At 45.2% G+C, this 15,664-nt stretch overlaps 1 protein-coding gene across 2 annotated transcripts in view; it reads right to left on the bottom strand.

Moving 5' to 3' along the window:
* Nucleotides 1–15,664, bottom strand: part of Abca13 (ATP-binding cassette, sub-family A (ABC1), member 13) — a 492,930-nt gene that overhangs the window by 233,800 nt on the left and 243,466 nt on the right. The gene's annotated exons all lie outside the window — the stretch shown is intronic.

Below are 15,664 nucleotides of genomic sequence, written 5' to 3'. Positions count from 1 at the left end.
GAATCTCCTCTCTTCTTACTCAGGTCTCCTGCAAAGAAGGGGCTGCATTCTTTTAGTGCAAATGAAAGGAAATAAAACTGTAATTCATGTAATGTATGTTAAATAGCCCAAAGAGTTGTTTCTGAGCTTTGAAACCTGGGGCTGAGAACATAGCAGAACAGACCAGGACATGCCCGGGCAAGCCCATCGCCTCCCTAGCTCCCACCCCTCTGACCTAAGTTAAATGTTACAGGCTGCTGATGTTTAAATGGACCAATCATGTGAAACCGCGCCAATTCCTCCCCCAGCCCCACTCCTTTTCTATAAAAACCCCTAGCTTCCAAGCCTCGTGGTCGAATCCACTGTCTCCTGTTATGTGAGATACGTTTCGACCCGGAGCTCCGCCATTAAAAAAACCTCTTGTTGTTACATCAAGGTGTTGTGTTCTATTCATGATTCTTGGGTGCACGCCGAATCGGGAGCTGAGTGGGGGTTTCCCCACTGAGTTCTTTCATTTGGAGGTTCCACCGAGATCTGCGTGACACCCAGGAACCCCGAAGGACCCCTTGGAGGTGCGTTTGTTTGTGTGAGTCTTGTTATGTTGTCTGTTGTCTAAGTGTCTAAGTGTGGCACTGCTGAATTTGTGTCTTAGTTTTTCAGTTCTGAGATTGTGGGTTTGAGCCCCACCTGTGTTACCAGTTCTGGTATTCTGTATTCTGGCAGCTGCCACTGCGGACCGTAAGGACCCTAGTGGCTGTGGGAAGACGACGGTCTATTTCCCCACAGGCTGAACCCTTGGAAGACATCCCGAGGGAGACCCTGGAGTGCCCGGGGTACGGAACAGTCAGGAGGACCTGGCTGTTGTCTGGCAGAGTGAAGAAGAGTGAGTGCTCTTCCTGCCAGAGGAGTGGAGCGGAATCCCACTCCATCAGAGGTAGCGTTTGGCCGGTTGTGTAAGTCCAGACGCAGACGAGTGTGCTTGGATGTCTTAGTGTTTTCTGTCTCTGTCATTGTGTTGTGTTTACTCTTATTCTTCACTATGGGACAGACCGTGTCTACTCCTTTATCTTTGACTAAGGACCATTGGACGGACGTTAGGGCTAGAGGACAAAATTTGTCAGTAAAAGTGAAGAAAAAGCCATGGATGACTTTCTGTTCCTCAGAATGGCCTGTTTTTGGAGTAGGTTGGCCAGCAGAAGGAACTTTTTACTTACCCACCATAAGGGCTGTGAAGGCCATTGTTTTTCAGGAAGGGCCAGGGTCGCATCCAGACCAACAACCGTACATCATGGTATGGGAGGACTTGGCACGCTACCCACCCCCGTGGGTTCGCCCATTCCTCCCGCCTCTCCGCCCTGGCACCAAGATTCTAGCCATCCGAGAAAATGGTGAGAAAGAGAAACCGAAACCACCGCCCGGGAGAGATGATGATCGCAGCACACCAGTGACGAAACCCCCCAAGATCTATCCACAGATTGAAGAACCCCCTGAGTGGCCCGACACCCCTCAACCCCCACCGTATGCTCCCCAGCCCCAACCTTTAGCTCCCTCGGGACCCCTGCCTCAGGCCCCGGCCGGAGGAGGGGGTCCCTCCACAGGAACAAAGAGTCGGCGAGGAGTCACCCCTGAGGGGCCTGCGGATTCAACCGTGGCGCTCCCCCTCAGGGCTATTGGGGCTCCCCCTGCCGATCCAAATAGTCTACAGCCCCTACAGTATTGGCCTTTTTCCTCTTCTGACCTTTATAACTGGAAAGCTAATCACCCCCCTTTTTCAGAAAACCCTGCAGGACTCACTGGGTTGGTTGAATCATTAATGTATTCACACCAGCCGACCTGGGATGACTGCCAGCAGCTTCTGCAGACTCTATTCACAACCGAGGAGAGAGAGAGGATTCTCCTCGAGGCTCGGAAAAACGTCCGAGACGAGGCTGGGCGCCCTGTCCAAACTCCAGCTGAGATAGATGAAGGATTTCCGCTAACCCGGCCCCGATGGGATTATAATACGGCATCAGGTAGGGAACGACTGTCCAATTATCGCCGGGTCCTAGTGGTGGGTCTCAGAGGTGCTGCCCGGCAGCCCACGAATCTGGCCAAGGTAAGAGAGGTTATGCAGGGAGCGACTGAGCCCCCCTTAGTCTTCCTTGAAAGGCTCATGGAGGCTTATAGGAGATATACCCCATTCAACCCCACGTCTGAGGGTCAAAGGGCCTCAGTAATTATGGCCTTCATTGGCCAGTCAGCTCCTGACATTAGGAAGAAGTTACAGCGAATTGAGGGCTTGCAGGATTACACCATAAGGGATGTAGTTAGAGAGGCAGAGAAAGTGTATCATAGGAGAGAAACAGAAGATGAAAAGTTAGAGAGAGAGAAAAGAGAGAAAAGAGAAGAGGAGGATAGGAGAGACAGGAGGCAAGAAAAGGTTTTGACTAGGATCCTGGCCGCAGTAGGAGAAAGAGATAATGGAAGAAGAGGTAGACAGTCAGGGAACCTGGGAGACAAAAGGCAGCAGGGACCAAGGAGACCCAGAGAAGGCGGGCAGCGCCTGGAGAGGAACCAATGCGCGTATTGCAAGGAAATGGGCCACTGGAAGAGCGACTGTCCGAAAAAAAAACAAGAGGTAAAGGTGCTTTCTCTTGGGGAAGATGAAGACTAGGGGGAACGGGGCTCGGCTCCCCTCCCCGAGCCTAGGGTAACTTTAGAAGTGGAGGGGACCCCTGTGGACTTTCTAGTTGACACAGGAGCCGAATTTTCAGTACTCAAAACACCTCTAGGAAAAGTAAAGAAAAATGAAAAAACCTTGGTGATCGGGGCCATGGGACAAAAATCGTATCCATGGACCACATCCCGAGTAGTAGACATAGGGCGAAATCGAGTAACTCATTCGTTTCTAGTCATTCCAGAGTGTCCTATGCCTTTATTGGGGAGAGACTTACTAACAAAGTTAAAAGCACAAATAACTTTCACCTCTCATCGACCGGAGGTTTTCTGGGGAATAAAAGCGCCCCAGACTCTAGAGCTGTCTTTACAACTAGGGGAGGAATATCGACTTTACCAAAATAAAGTAAAGCCCCCTGAGGGATTACAGGACTGGTTGAATCGATACCCTCAGGCGTGGGCAGAGACGGGAGGAGTGGGGATGGCAAAACTGGTCCCCCCTGTGGTGATTGAACTTAAGTCCAGGGCCACCCCTATAGGGGTCCGACAATATCCCATGAGCAGAGAAGCTCAAGAGGGTATACGCCCCCAAATCAACAAACTACTCCAACAAGGGATTTTGGTCCCATGCAAATCCCCTTGGAACATTCCTCTACTTCCAGTAAAAAAACCAGTGACCAGGGACTACCGTCCAGTACAGGACCTTAGAGAAGTCAACAAGAGAGTTCAGGACATACACCCCACGGTGCCAAATCCTTATAACCTCCTCAGCACCTTGCCACCTGGTCGGACATGGTACACAGTCCTGGATCTCAAAGACGCTTTTTTCTGTTTGAGGTTACACCCCAACAGCCAGCCCTTGTTCGCTTTCGAATGGCGAGACTCCGAGAGTGGACAAGCCGGACAGCTCACATGGACGAGGCTGCCTCAGGGATTCAAGAACTCGCCCACTTTGTTCGATGAAGCCCTACACCGAGATCTTGCTCTTTTCCGAGCCAATAACCCACAGGTGACTCTTCTACAATATGTAGATGACCTGCTCCTAGCTGCAGAAACACGCGAGGACTGTGAAATTGGGACCCAAAACCTCCTGGGCGAGTTAGGTAAGCTGGGGTATCGGGCCTCTGCTAAAAAGGCTCAGTTATGCCAGATAGAAGTGACCTACCTAGGATATGTCTTGAGAGATGGACAACGGTGGCTCACAGAAGCCAGAAAACAAGCTGTTATGCAGATCCCAACCCCAACCACTGCTCGCCAGGTAAGAGAGTTCCTGGGGACCGCCGGGTTTTGCAGACTCTGGATTCCAGGATTTGCCACACTGGCAGCTCCCTTGTATCCACTAACCAAAGAGAAAGGGGAATTCACCTGGACCAGAGAACATCAGCTTGCCTTTGAAACTCTCAAAAAGGCACTGCTGCAGGCTCCGGCATTGGCCCTGCCAGATTTAAACAAACCTTTCACCCTATACATTGATGAAAGAAATGGAGTGGCAAGGGGAGTCCTTACCCAGGTTTTGGGACCATGGAAGCGCCCGGTAGCCTACTTATCAAAGAAACTGGACGCTGTGGCCAGTGGATGGCCCTCCTGCCTGCGAGCGATAGCAGCCACGGCTGTGCTAGTAAAAGATGCTGACAAACTGACTATGGGCCAGAATGTTACTATAGTGGCCCCACACTCTCTTGAGAGCATCATCAGGCAACCACCGGACCGCTGGATGACCAACGCCCGAATGACGCACTACCAGAGCCTATTGCTGACAGAGCGAGTAAGTTTTGCACCCCCAGCCATTCTCAACCCCGCCTCCTTACTACCTGAGGCTGACGAGGCCCCTGCACATAAGTGTGAAGAAATACTGGCAGAAGAGACTGGAATCCGGCCAGACCTCACAGACCAACCTTGGCCAGGGGCGATGACTTGGTTCACGGACGGAAGCAGCTTTGTGGTAGAAGGTAAGCGGAAGGCTGGGGCTGCAGTAGTGGATGGAAAGGCTGTCATATGGGCCAGCAGTCTGCCGGAGGGTACATCAGCTCAAAAAGTGGAACTAATCGCATTAATTCAAGCCTTAAGGCTGGCAGAAGGAAGGGCTCTTAATGTCTATACCGACAGCCGGTACGCTTTTGCCACGGCTCATGTTCACGGAGCAATATACCGACACCGTGGACTGCTGACGTCTGCCGGCAAAGATATCAAAAATAAAGAAGAAATTCTCAGCTTATTAGAAGCTGTTCATTTGCCCCATAGGGTGGCAATTATCCATTGCCCAGGACACCAGAAGGGAACTGGGCCCGTTGAAAAGGGAAATCAAATGGCAGACCAAGAAGCTAAAAAAGCAGCCCAAGGGCCAATGACTCTGGTGGTGAGAACCCAACAGCCTGCTGCTGAGGAAATAAATAAAAGAACCCTCACAGAAGAAGAGGGGCGAGATTACTTAGCTAACATACACCATCTGACTCATTTAGGAACTAAAAAATTACTAAAATTGGTTAGTAAGTCCCCCTATTACATTCCTGGATTAAAAGGAATTGTGGAAGAGATAGTAAAAAACTGCCGTGCTTGTGCACTTACCAACGCTGGGTCTAGCAGGCTCCAGGAAGGAAAACGACTGCGAGGAGACAGACCTGGAGCCTACTGGGAAACTGACTTCACTGAGGTGAAACCGGCTAGGTATGGAAATAAATATCTCCTAGTTTTTATAGACACCTTTTCAGGATGGGTCGAAGCGTTCCCCACCAAGAAAGAAACGGCTAATGTAGTGGTCAAGAAGATACTTGAAGAAATCCTTCCCCGCTTTGGGATACCTAAGGTAATGGGGTCAGACAACGGACCTGCCTTCGTCTCCCAGGTAAGTCAGGGATTGGCCAGACAACTGGGGACAAATTGGAAATTACATTGTGCATACAGACCCCAGAGTTCAGGACAGGTAGAAAGGATGAACAGAACGCTAAAGGAGACTCTGACTAAAATAGCCTTAGAATCCGGTGGAAGCGATTGGACAGCCGTTCTCCCTTATGCCTTGTTCAGGGTTCGGAATACACCTGGACCCCTTGGCCTAACTCCATTTGAATTAATGTATGGGGCGCCCCCACCCATTTTTATGACCGTAGGGGATAAGAATCGCCCGGATGTGTCTTTCTCTCCTTCTTCTAGTCTTTTGGCTCGATTAAAAGCTCTCGAAATAGTAAGAAAAGAGGTCTGGGAACAGCTAAAAGAAACCTATGTTGCTGGTGACACACAGGTGCCGCATCAGTTTGAAGTAGGAGACGCAGTCCTGGTGAGGAGACACCGAGCGGGAAACCTAGAACCGAGGTGGAAGGGACCCTACTTGGTGCTACTGACAACGCCCACCGCGGTCAAAGTGGAAGGAATCCCCACTTGGGTCCACGCATCCCACGTCAAGAGAGCACCCCCTGGAGTCAGCCATGATGAGTGGACTTTGGAGAAGACTACTAATCCTTTTAAGTTGCGCCTGCTTCGTAGGAGCGATCCCAAAAGACTTCAACCCCCACAGTCCTGTTCAACAAACGTGGGAGGTACTCAATGAGGGGGGTAGGGCTGTATGGACAATCGCCGAGGTACACCCTCTGTGGACTTGGTGGCCTGATCTTTTCCCTGACATCTGTAAGTTGGCTATAGGAGCCCCTCCTGGATGGGACTTGGAGGGGTACTCTGACATTCAGAGGGCACCTTTAACACCCCCTCCGTACGTAGAAAAACATTCGAGAGACCCATGGGGTGGTTGCTCTAACCAAAGGGATAGAAGTATGCTTCGAACCCATCCCTTCTATGTCTGCCCCGGGCCCCACCGAAGTCAGTCCCTCAATCCAACGTGTGGAGGTAAGGCTGACTTCTTTTGTAAGAGCTGGGGTTGCGAGACTTCAGGTACAGCCCGCTGGAAGCCCTCCTCGAGCTGGGACTATATTAGAGTAACAGCCAACTATTCACTAGCGTCTTATGTACCTGGAGGATTTGACCTAGACGAGTGTACTGACTGGTGCCATCCGCTCCGTGTCACCTTCACTGAACCAGGGAAGAGAGCTCTGGGATGGACAAAAGGGTATACCTGGGGTCTTAGGATTTACAAGGAAAGATATGATGAGGGATTATTGTTCACTATCAGATTAAAAATAGAGACCCCCTACAATCCTTTAGGCCCCCCAACCAAGTTCACACCCCTCACCCATACAATTACTCAGCCTACTCCAGTGATTGCGGACCCCCTTAATATGGCCGCTATCACCCAACCTCCCACTCCTCAGGTACCTCTAACTATTACCCCCGAGATTCCTTCAAGACAGAGGATGTTTAACCTAGTGAGAGGAGCCTTTTATGCCCTTAACAGAACTGATCCAAGCGCTACTGAGGACTGCTGGCTATGCCTGTCCTTGGGTCCGCCTTATTATGAAGAAATCGCCTTCAATGGAGATTTCAACAGAACCAGCAGCCATACTTCCTGCTCTTGGGGTACAGGACAAAAACTGACCCTGACTGAAGTATCCGCGAGGAATCCAGGTCTCTGTATAGGTACCCCACCTTCCACTCACAAACACCTATGCAGACAAATTCAGTCCGTGTCCAGAACGGAAGCTAATTACTATCTTGTACCTTCCCCAGTTGGATGGTGGGCTTGCAATACAGGACTTACTCCCTGTGTATCAACTAAGGTTTTTAATTCATCTCATGATTTTTGTGTCATGATCCAGCTGTTACCCCGCGTATATTATCACCCTGCATCCAGTTTAGAAGAAAGCTATGCTGGCCGGCGGTCAAAAAGAGAACCAATTACTTTAACCCTGGCTGCATTCATGGGAATAGGTATGGCAGTAGGAGTGGGGACGGGAGTGTCAGCTTTGATAGAAGGAAGACAGGGAATTCAGTCTTTGAGGGATGCTGTCAATGAAGACCTAGCGGCAATAGAGAAGTCCATTGACGCTTTAGAAAAATCTTTGACCTCCCTGTCTGAGGTAGTTTTACAGAACAGGAGAGGTCTTGATTTGTTGTTCCTAAAGGAAGGAGGACTGTGTGCTGCCCTTAAAGAAGAGTGCTGCTTCTATGCAGATCATACAGGAATAGTTAGAGACTCTATGCAGAAACTGAGAGAAAGATTAGAGCGAAGGAAACGGGAACGGGATGCTCAACGGGGGTGGTTTGAGTCGTGGTTTGAATCACGACCATCTTGGATAACTTCTTTAATTTCCGCTGTAGCCGGACCAATCCTTATGATATGCTTAGCTTTAGTTTTCGGCCCCTGTATAATAAATAGAGGAATGGCTTTCATCCAGAGTAAAATTGATACAGTAAAACTCATGGTTCTTCAAAGGCAATATCAACCTATAGTTCAGGTAGATGAAGAGTTAGGGGACACCAATCTCTAAAATTCTATGATTAGAATTAGTCTAAACAGAAGAAGAGGGGAATGAAAGGAAATAAAACTGTAATTCATGTAATGTATGTTAAATAGCCCAAAGAGTTGTTTCTGAGCTTTGAAACCTGGGGCTGAGAACATAGCAGAACAGACCAGGACATGCCCGGGCAAGCCCATCGCCTCCCTAGCTCCCACCCCTCTGACCTAAGTTAAATGTTACAGGCTGCTGATGTTTAAATGGACCAATCATGTGAAACCGCGCCAATTCCTCCCCCAGCCCCGCTCCTTTTCTATAAAAACCCCTAGCTTCCAAGCCTCGTGGTCGAATCCACTGTCTCCTGTTATGTGAGATATGTTTCGACCCGGAGCTCCGCCATTAAAAAAACCTCTTGTTGTTACATCAAGGTGTTGTGTTCTATTCGTGATTCTTGGGTGCACGCCGAATCGGGAGCTGAGTGGGGGTTTCCCCACTGAGTTCTTTCACAATATGGAGAGCAGTACATTAGCAGAGCAAAGCCCCAGGGTCTGCCAGAGGCCTTGAACTCTCTGGCCCACTCCACATGAAATGTTAATGGCCCCATTTGACTATATAATCATGAATTTGTAATGATGCCCTCTGCCAAGTAGAAATCATCAATTATCATTAACATTAGAATAAGTCTCTAATTGTCTTTCAGTCTTGAGAGTTTTAGATTTCAGAAAACTGGCAAAAAGACTTTTTGTATTGTTTCCCTTAATATTTTCCACATATTTTGATCATATTTCTTCTCCTCGCCCAACTCCTTCTGGATCCTCCTAACTTCCTATTCATATAACTCTGTATTTTCCTACCTTTCTGAAAAAGATAACCAGACAATCAAACAAAAAAATCAAAAAGGCAAAAAAGACAGAAGCAAAACAAAACACACACATGCACCAAAAAAACAAAAACAAAAGACAAAACAAAAAAATTAAACCATGAAATCCTTTTTGTGCTGAGCAGTATGCAGTGAGTCATAAACTTTGGAACACTCAGGATTAAATGAGATGTCAAACCCCTTTCCTGGAGGCTCAGGGATTTATTCGAAAGAGGAAATAAGATTTTTAAGAGCCAAAAGTAATGGATGCCTCCAAGGAAACAATGCCTTCCAGACACAACAGGACTGGTACACATATGCATTCACAGAGGCCATGTCAGCATGCACAAGACCTGAACAAGTTCAGTCCAGACAAAACCTCAGCATGGAGACAGGAAAGTGAACCCCAAGTCCCGTCCCTAACCACGAAGTCATTTGCAATTGGGAGCTGCTAAGGAAAGGGAAAGTCTGTGTTCTCCAAATGGAATAACATTGGGTACACATCAGCTGCACTCCATAGCAGGCCCCATGCTCAGGAGGGGTTGGCCAGCAGAAAGACTTTTAAGAAGACTTTTCTCCTTACTGTTACCTCTTTTCCTACACAGTCCCAACACCACTATGCTTTAAAAGCCACACAATGGCTACATACTTTTATTATTTACTTTATGTCTTTCCATTTAAACCTTTTCTAGCCAGCAAGAGTGCAGTCCCTTCGTAAGAGTAGCAGACCTGCTTAGCACTTCCTGACAGCCTACAATGTAAGAGTCACTCTGCAGCAAGGGAGGAGAAGGCTGCAAGCCAGGTGCAGGGTGCAGGGTGCAGGGTGCAGGGTGCAGGAGAATCACAAAAGCTCCACACAGCTGAGCTTCAGGAACACTTGGCTCCTGGAATGCTTCCAGATTCCTAGGAAAGCAGCAAGTGAATGACAAGGACTTCCTTGTCTGATGAATAAGGAAAATTTTCTTGTCAATTTCATCCTGTCTCGTCTTTTCTGCCTGAGACACGGAGAGTGCTCAAATCAGCTTCTTACTGTCTAGTTTTCAGCCGAGAGCCAAGGCAGTGTGTGTTTAATCCAAGACTCAGAGAATACTTGATGCTTGCTAAATTTCTACCAAATCTCAGACAAGACTAAAGCACTGTTCTCTAGGTGTCCCCATGGTTCAGAGGACCCTAGCAGAAAGGCTGAGAAAGGATGGTTCCATTCAGCAAGGGTCTGAACTCTGTAACCTACCAACAATTTTCCCTCTGGACCATTCTAGCACAATAAAGGACAGGATCTCATTAACTCCACTGGAGAGTACATTAATGACAAATGAGTTGGCAAAGAAAATCAACAAGAAAACAAGGTATTTTGTTTTGTTTTGTTTTGTTTTGTTTTAAAGCTCTCAAATGCTTTCAAAGTTGCATGTGCTTACAACAAAGTACTTCCTGTTTTATCTCTTCTATGGACAACGCTCAGGGCCTGTATCATGCATCTGCATTCCTAGAATCCCATGCAGATGGATGTTGTTGATGATGGTACCCTGGCATTTAAATCAATGAATACAATAGCAGCTTATGTCAGTGGAGATTTGACTGTTCTCCAGGTAAAGCCATATTGTAAGGACTACTGGACTCTTGGGTATTGTCTGAGGACAGTATATGAAAGCCTTCCTCTGGTGCTAAAGAGAGACACTATTGCAAAGCCTGCTCATTCCCAGGCCGCTGGTTTCAGAGCATGCTCACATGCTTAGAGCAGACATAAACTCAGAGAAAAGTAAACCATTTGCAAACGTTGCCCAAGTGTTTTGATTTATTTTGTTTTGCTTTCCTTGATTTTAAAACCCAACATGACTAAAAGGCTAGTGTTTTTCTAATTATGGAGGTTTGACAAATCAAAGGAAAGTAGATAATTCCTATGAATTTAAATCTGATTTCTCATTAAAAAAAAAAAAAAAAAAAAAAAGGACAGGAAATCTCCCTAATAAGAACATCACTAAGCAACACACAAACTGGAAAAGACTTTTTCTCATTGCAAGTCCCAGTTATGTGCCAAAAATGTGTTCAGAAACTTCTCTTCAATTATTCATTCATTTATACAGCAAACATTTACTGAACCCGTACAATGCATGGCACCTGTTACCTACCTACTAGGGGCAGAGAAATAAATCAAATTTTGTCTGTGATTCAAGAAACTCAGAGTCAGGTGGAAAAGCCAGATAAGAAATTACAATGAAACACAAAGAAGCTAAGTCCCAGGTTCTGTGGGAATGCCCTCTGACTTTAAAGGAAGTAGCAGAAGGAGTCCACCAGATGGACAGTGAGATTTGGCAAGGTGAAGATGTTTGAGTAGTGTGTTCCAAAGAAAGTTGTAAAACAGTTGCCAGGATTTGAGGGGAAATGAATGACATATGCAAAACATAACGACAAAAATCCTATTCTCTCAGGAAAGGGGAGGCCACACAATGAAGCCTACATAAGATTAGTCAAACGGCCCTGAGTCAGGTCTTATATCTGTCCTAAAACTTCTCTCTTTCTAGGTCTTGTTGTAGGGTGGGTGACTCATCATGACTTTCAAGGCATCTTTTGCCACTTTCCCTAAAATGGCCAGCCTTGAGGCCAGGCCACTTGGAGCTGTCACTGCGACCATATCGCTATGATATGCCCATCCTGGGTGTGTTCTTAGGCTGACCTGCTCCTAGGTTTTCTCTCTTGGGATTCGTAGGAATTTCACATCCAACATGGCGTCACGAGTCTCTGCCTCCACTAATGGCATTTACTCTCAACCAAGCACACAGCTCTGCCTCCAGAATCTCACTTCTCTGCATCCTTTACAGACAACATCTATATTTCAACTGTATACCCTTCAATCTTCTCACTAGAGAAAACTGTTTCATTGTCCCTCACTCCCTTAAAACCTTCTTCCCTTTAGCTTTAAATCCATGCTCATCACCAAAATCATGTTTTGCTTACATTCCTCTGTTTATTATTTATTGACACTCTGTACATATACAAATGTACTTTATTAATTTACATACTCCATTACTTCCTCTAATCTCCCTCCCATAGAACCTCTTCCAGCAAGTCCCTTCTTACTTTCATGTGGTCTTTGTTTTATTTTGTTTTTTGTTTTTGTTTGTTTTTTGCTTTTTGGTTCCTTATTTAGTTGGTTGGTTTGGCCTTGTTTGTTTCTGTTGTTCATTTGATTGTTTAGCTCTACCAAGTTTAATTAGGGTTGCATGCATGAGTGAGAGGGGATATTATTTACTGGAGCATGGGCAAGTAGCAAAGAAAATAACTCCCCTTTTTCCAGCAACCATTAATTTTGAAGAGTTCAGGGAGAGTAGGGCCTCATGAACCTCTCCCACATTCATGTTAAAATGTTGACCAGCCTCATTTTGTGTGTCATGCAGGTAACCACAGCTGCTGTGAGTTTATGACAACAATGGATACATCATATCCAGATGACAGTACCTCGTTGCCCTCCTCTCTGTCTTCGCCCTCTCATATTCCCCCCACCCTCTTTTCTGCAATGTTCTTTTACACTTGGGGAGATGAGATAAACAACATATATAGGGCTGAGCACGCAACAGTCACTAATTCTCAGCCCTTTGATTAGCATTGCCTTTGCCCATGGCTGAGAGCAACACCACTCATAAACATAAATGTTTAGAAAGCAATTTGACATCACATTCATGTAACAAAAAACAAAATGAGATTCTCCCATAGGTTCTATGACCTCCCTAGCCATGGGCTCTTCAAAAGGTTTCCAGTTTCTAGTTGCAAGCATAAATTCCCTCCTGTGTAGTAGACCTCAACTCCAAGAAGAATGTTGTTGGTTACCCCCATAGCCATCATGCTACTACTGCACAATAGCCATGGCTTGTCTCACAAGTTGGTACTATAGTTCTAAAAGTTTCATGCTAAATAAGACCACTGATGGCTGTTCTTCCCAAGCAGCTTGCATTGCACTCTAAATGCTAGTCAGGAGCGTGGAGGATTTCAGTTCCAACTCCATTTCTCTATGTCTTACAACCATTTAATTTGGTGCCTTCAAAGACTGAGTCTCTTACCATCCAGTTCTTGTGAACATCTATGAGCAGTAGCAATAGTCACTATTGTTTTGGGGACAACTGGGGTATCCCTGATAAATAACTCATGGGAAGACATCCCACACCTGGCACTGGAAGATTTGTTTAAGAATTTCTAGGAGGATTGTTGTTCACTTGTGCAGGAAACTTCTGTTCAAACTCTTATCTTTATCTGCATCTCTATCTCTATCTTCATCAATACATGTATTCATGAGAGGAGGTTCTTATGTATCCCAGGCTGATCTTAAATGTACTATACAACAGAGCTGACTATAAGCTCATAATCTCCCAATCTAGCCTCTGCCTTCCAAGTATGAAATTACAGCATGAGGGACAATTCCCAGCATATGTACTCTTAACTCTGAAACAATGTTGAAAGCTGATAAAGGCTCCAAACACTCTCCCTTGCCTCCTACTACCCTGTATTGCTGTATCAACTATGCTCCCTAGAGAGATGATCTTTAGCTTCTTTACAAGGTCCCTTAGCTTCCCTATAACCAGCAATGTTCCATCAAGCAATCTCCTCTCTAGCTCCATCTAATCATTCACTCTCTTCTGGACCACTATCAGCAGTAACAGATACTATGCTATAATTCCTGTCTTTGCACCATCCTATAATCTCACTTGTCCAATATGGCTTCATTCTAGTTCTATGCTCCTGTTGAGTAAAAGCTGTGGAAATGTGCTATTATTATCTTTCCTTGACTCTCTCCTTAAATGACCTAGAAAGACCTACCTCTATTCCCAAACTTCTTTTTTGAAGTTCAATAATTGTGGCTATGTAGTGAAGCAAAGGTCAGGTATCAGGCTTTATCCAGAACAAAACTGAAGCATTCAACCCTCCCACCTTCCTTATGAGGTTATAATCATTTGCTGATTGTCCTTCTTCCCTACTCCACTTTCTTTTGGCTTGTTCTTCCTCATCTGACATCATCATCAGGTTACTGTAGACATAACACAATCCATCATTCTCTCTCTGCTCCACTTTCACATACTGACCTCATTTTATACCAAGAAAACCTGTCCCCAATCCAAGTTTCATAATGTCCACCAGAATTCTTGGTGGTAGCAATTCGACAGCATCTTAAAGACTCCAGGTCCAAAGATGGTCTATCTTCCTTAGACCAAAGGAGGAACAGAACAATTATTATCTGCCTCTTGACAAGTGTTTACTTCACATATTCTACAAGATCTGCTACCTCCCTTGAACTCACATGTTAATGAATTCAGACCTTAAGGAAAACAAGCTGTGTTACAGAACACTAATCAGAAGTATGTTGGCTCAAAATCAGATGTTTTCAGTTTTCCCTCCCTCTAATTGAGAACTACTGTCCTAAAACATGATCTCATTCTGATTACTTTTGTGTAAATTGGCTTTGTTGCTAGGTAACATGCTGTGAATTGATAACTGTTAAAGGTTGCCTGGCACCCAAATAAGAAGATGAAGTTTATGTAGCATTGTCAGGAGCTTGATTTAAGCCCCCAGTCTCAATCACAGTAGAATTCAATATGGCTCAACATAGGCACAGATTTCACATTTAAATAAGTATGTAGAATCAAGATTTAAATATATATATATATATATATATATCTGACAAAATGTAAAACAGATACTTTAGTGGTGGCAGAAGAGTACAAGCAAGAGAGGGAGGGGACAATAAATAACAAAGTATGTAAGTGAATAGGAGCAAAGTACAATGGCAAACATATATGAAAACATCACAATGAAACCCATGATTTTATACAACTAAAAATATGGAAAAGAAATTTTAATTGAAACAAGTGACCTATGCCTTTATTGTAAAAAGGAATATGTTGTATGAAGTCAATTGGATAGCTACTACATATGTAGTTTATACAAAACCTAGTTATTTCATATTGAGAACTAACTCAAGTTTGAGATGGTTTTAAGTCGTACATACCAAGCATGTTCTCTGTATATTAAAGAGATAATTGTTACTTATATTATTTATGCTATCATTCACTCCAAAAAGATATTATGGGGTGAAGATAGAATAGCATTTTACAGCAGAAAACATACCAATGAGGTGGATTTTGAGAGAGAAAGAAATGGAGAAAGAAGTGTTTATACAAACTTTGTGGTGCCATATGCCACTTTCCACAAGGGCTCCTGTCCCTTGAGGATTTTTTCCATGAGTTTGAATTTGATTTGCATCTGACCCTCAGAGAGTGAGCATCTGTCCAGGGGGACATTTGATTTGTTTTACATATGCCCTTGTCATAGCCGGTGTCTAAACACAGGCAGCTACCACAAGTTGAAATGATCTAACTACCCAGCTCTTCCAGGAGTGAGCAAGGGAGATCTGTGCAACAGTGCATTCCTCTGAAACAGTCTGTCACTTTCTACTGAAACTTTGTACTAAGAGACCATCACAAGGAGCTCCACGGGGATTCCCACTGATGCTCTGCTCTTACTTCCTGGCCCCTGAGACATATGCAAATTCCCCATTCTGAGTGTATGCTCTTGTTTTATTTCTAACAAAAGAAAGTCCATAACACTACTTAGCCCCATCCATCTTGAATCTTGTGTGTATACCCAGACAACTCTACTCAGTTAAGACTCTTCAGATCAGCTTCAGAGGAAGCATCCATTAGAATCTGGGTTCCCTCCATCCCTTAAGATCTCTACTAAAGGATGCTAAGGGACATATCTTAACCAAAATTTAAAGCTACTAGCACCTATACACATTAGATGCATTGATCATAGTAACAATTTCCACTTCTCAGGTGATCAGACTGTT

This window comes from Mus musculus, chromosome 11, assembly GCF_000001635.26.
Source record: "Mus musculus strain C57BL/6J chromosome 11, GRCm38.p6 C57BL/6J".
Classification (NCBI taxonomy): domain Eukaryota; kingdom Metazoa; phylum Chordata; class Mammalia; order Rodentia; family Muridae; genus Mus; species Mus musculus.
This window is presented reverse-complemented; position numbering and strand designations above follow the sequence as displayed.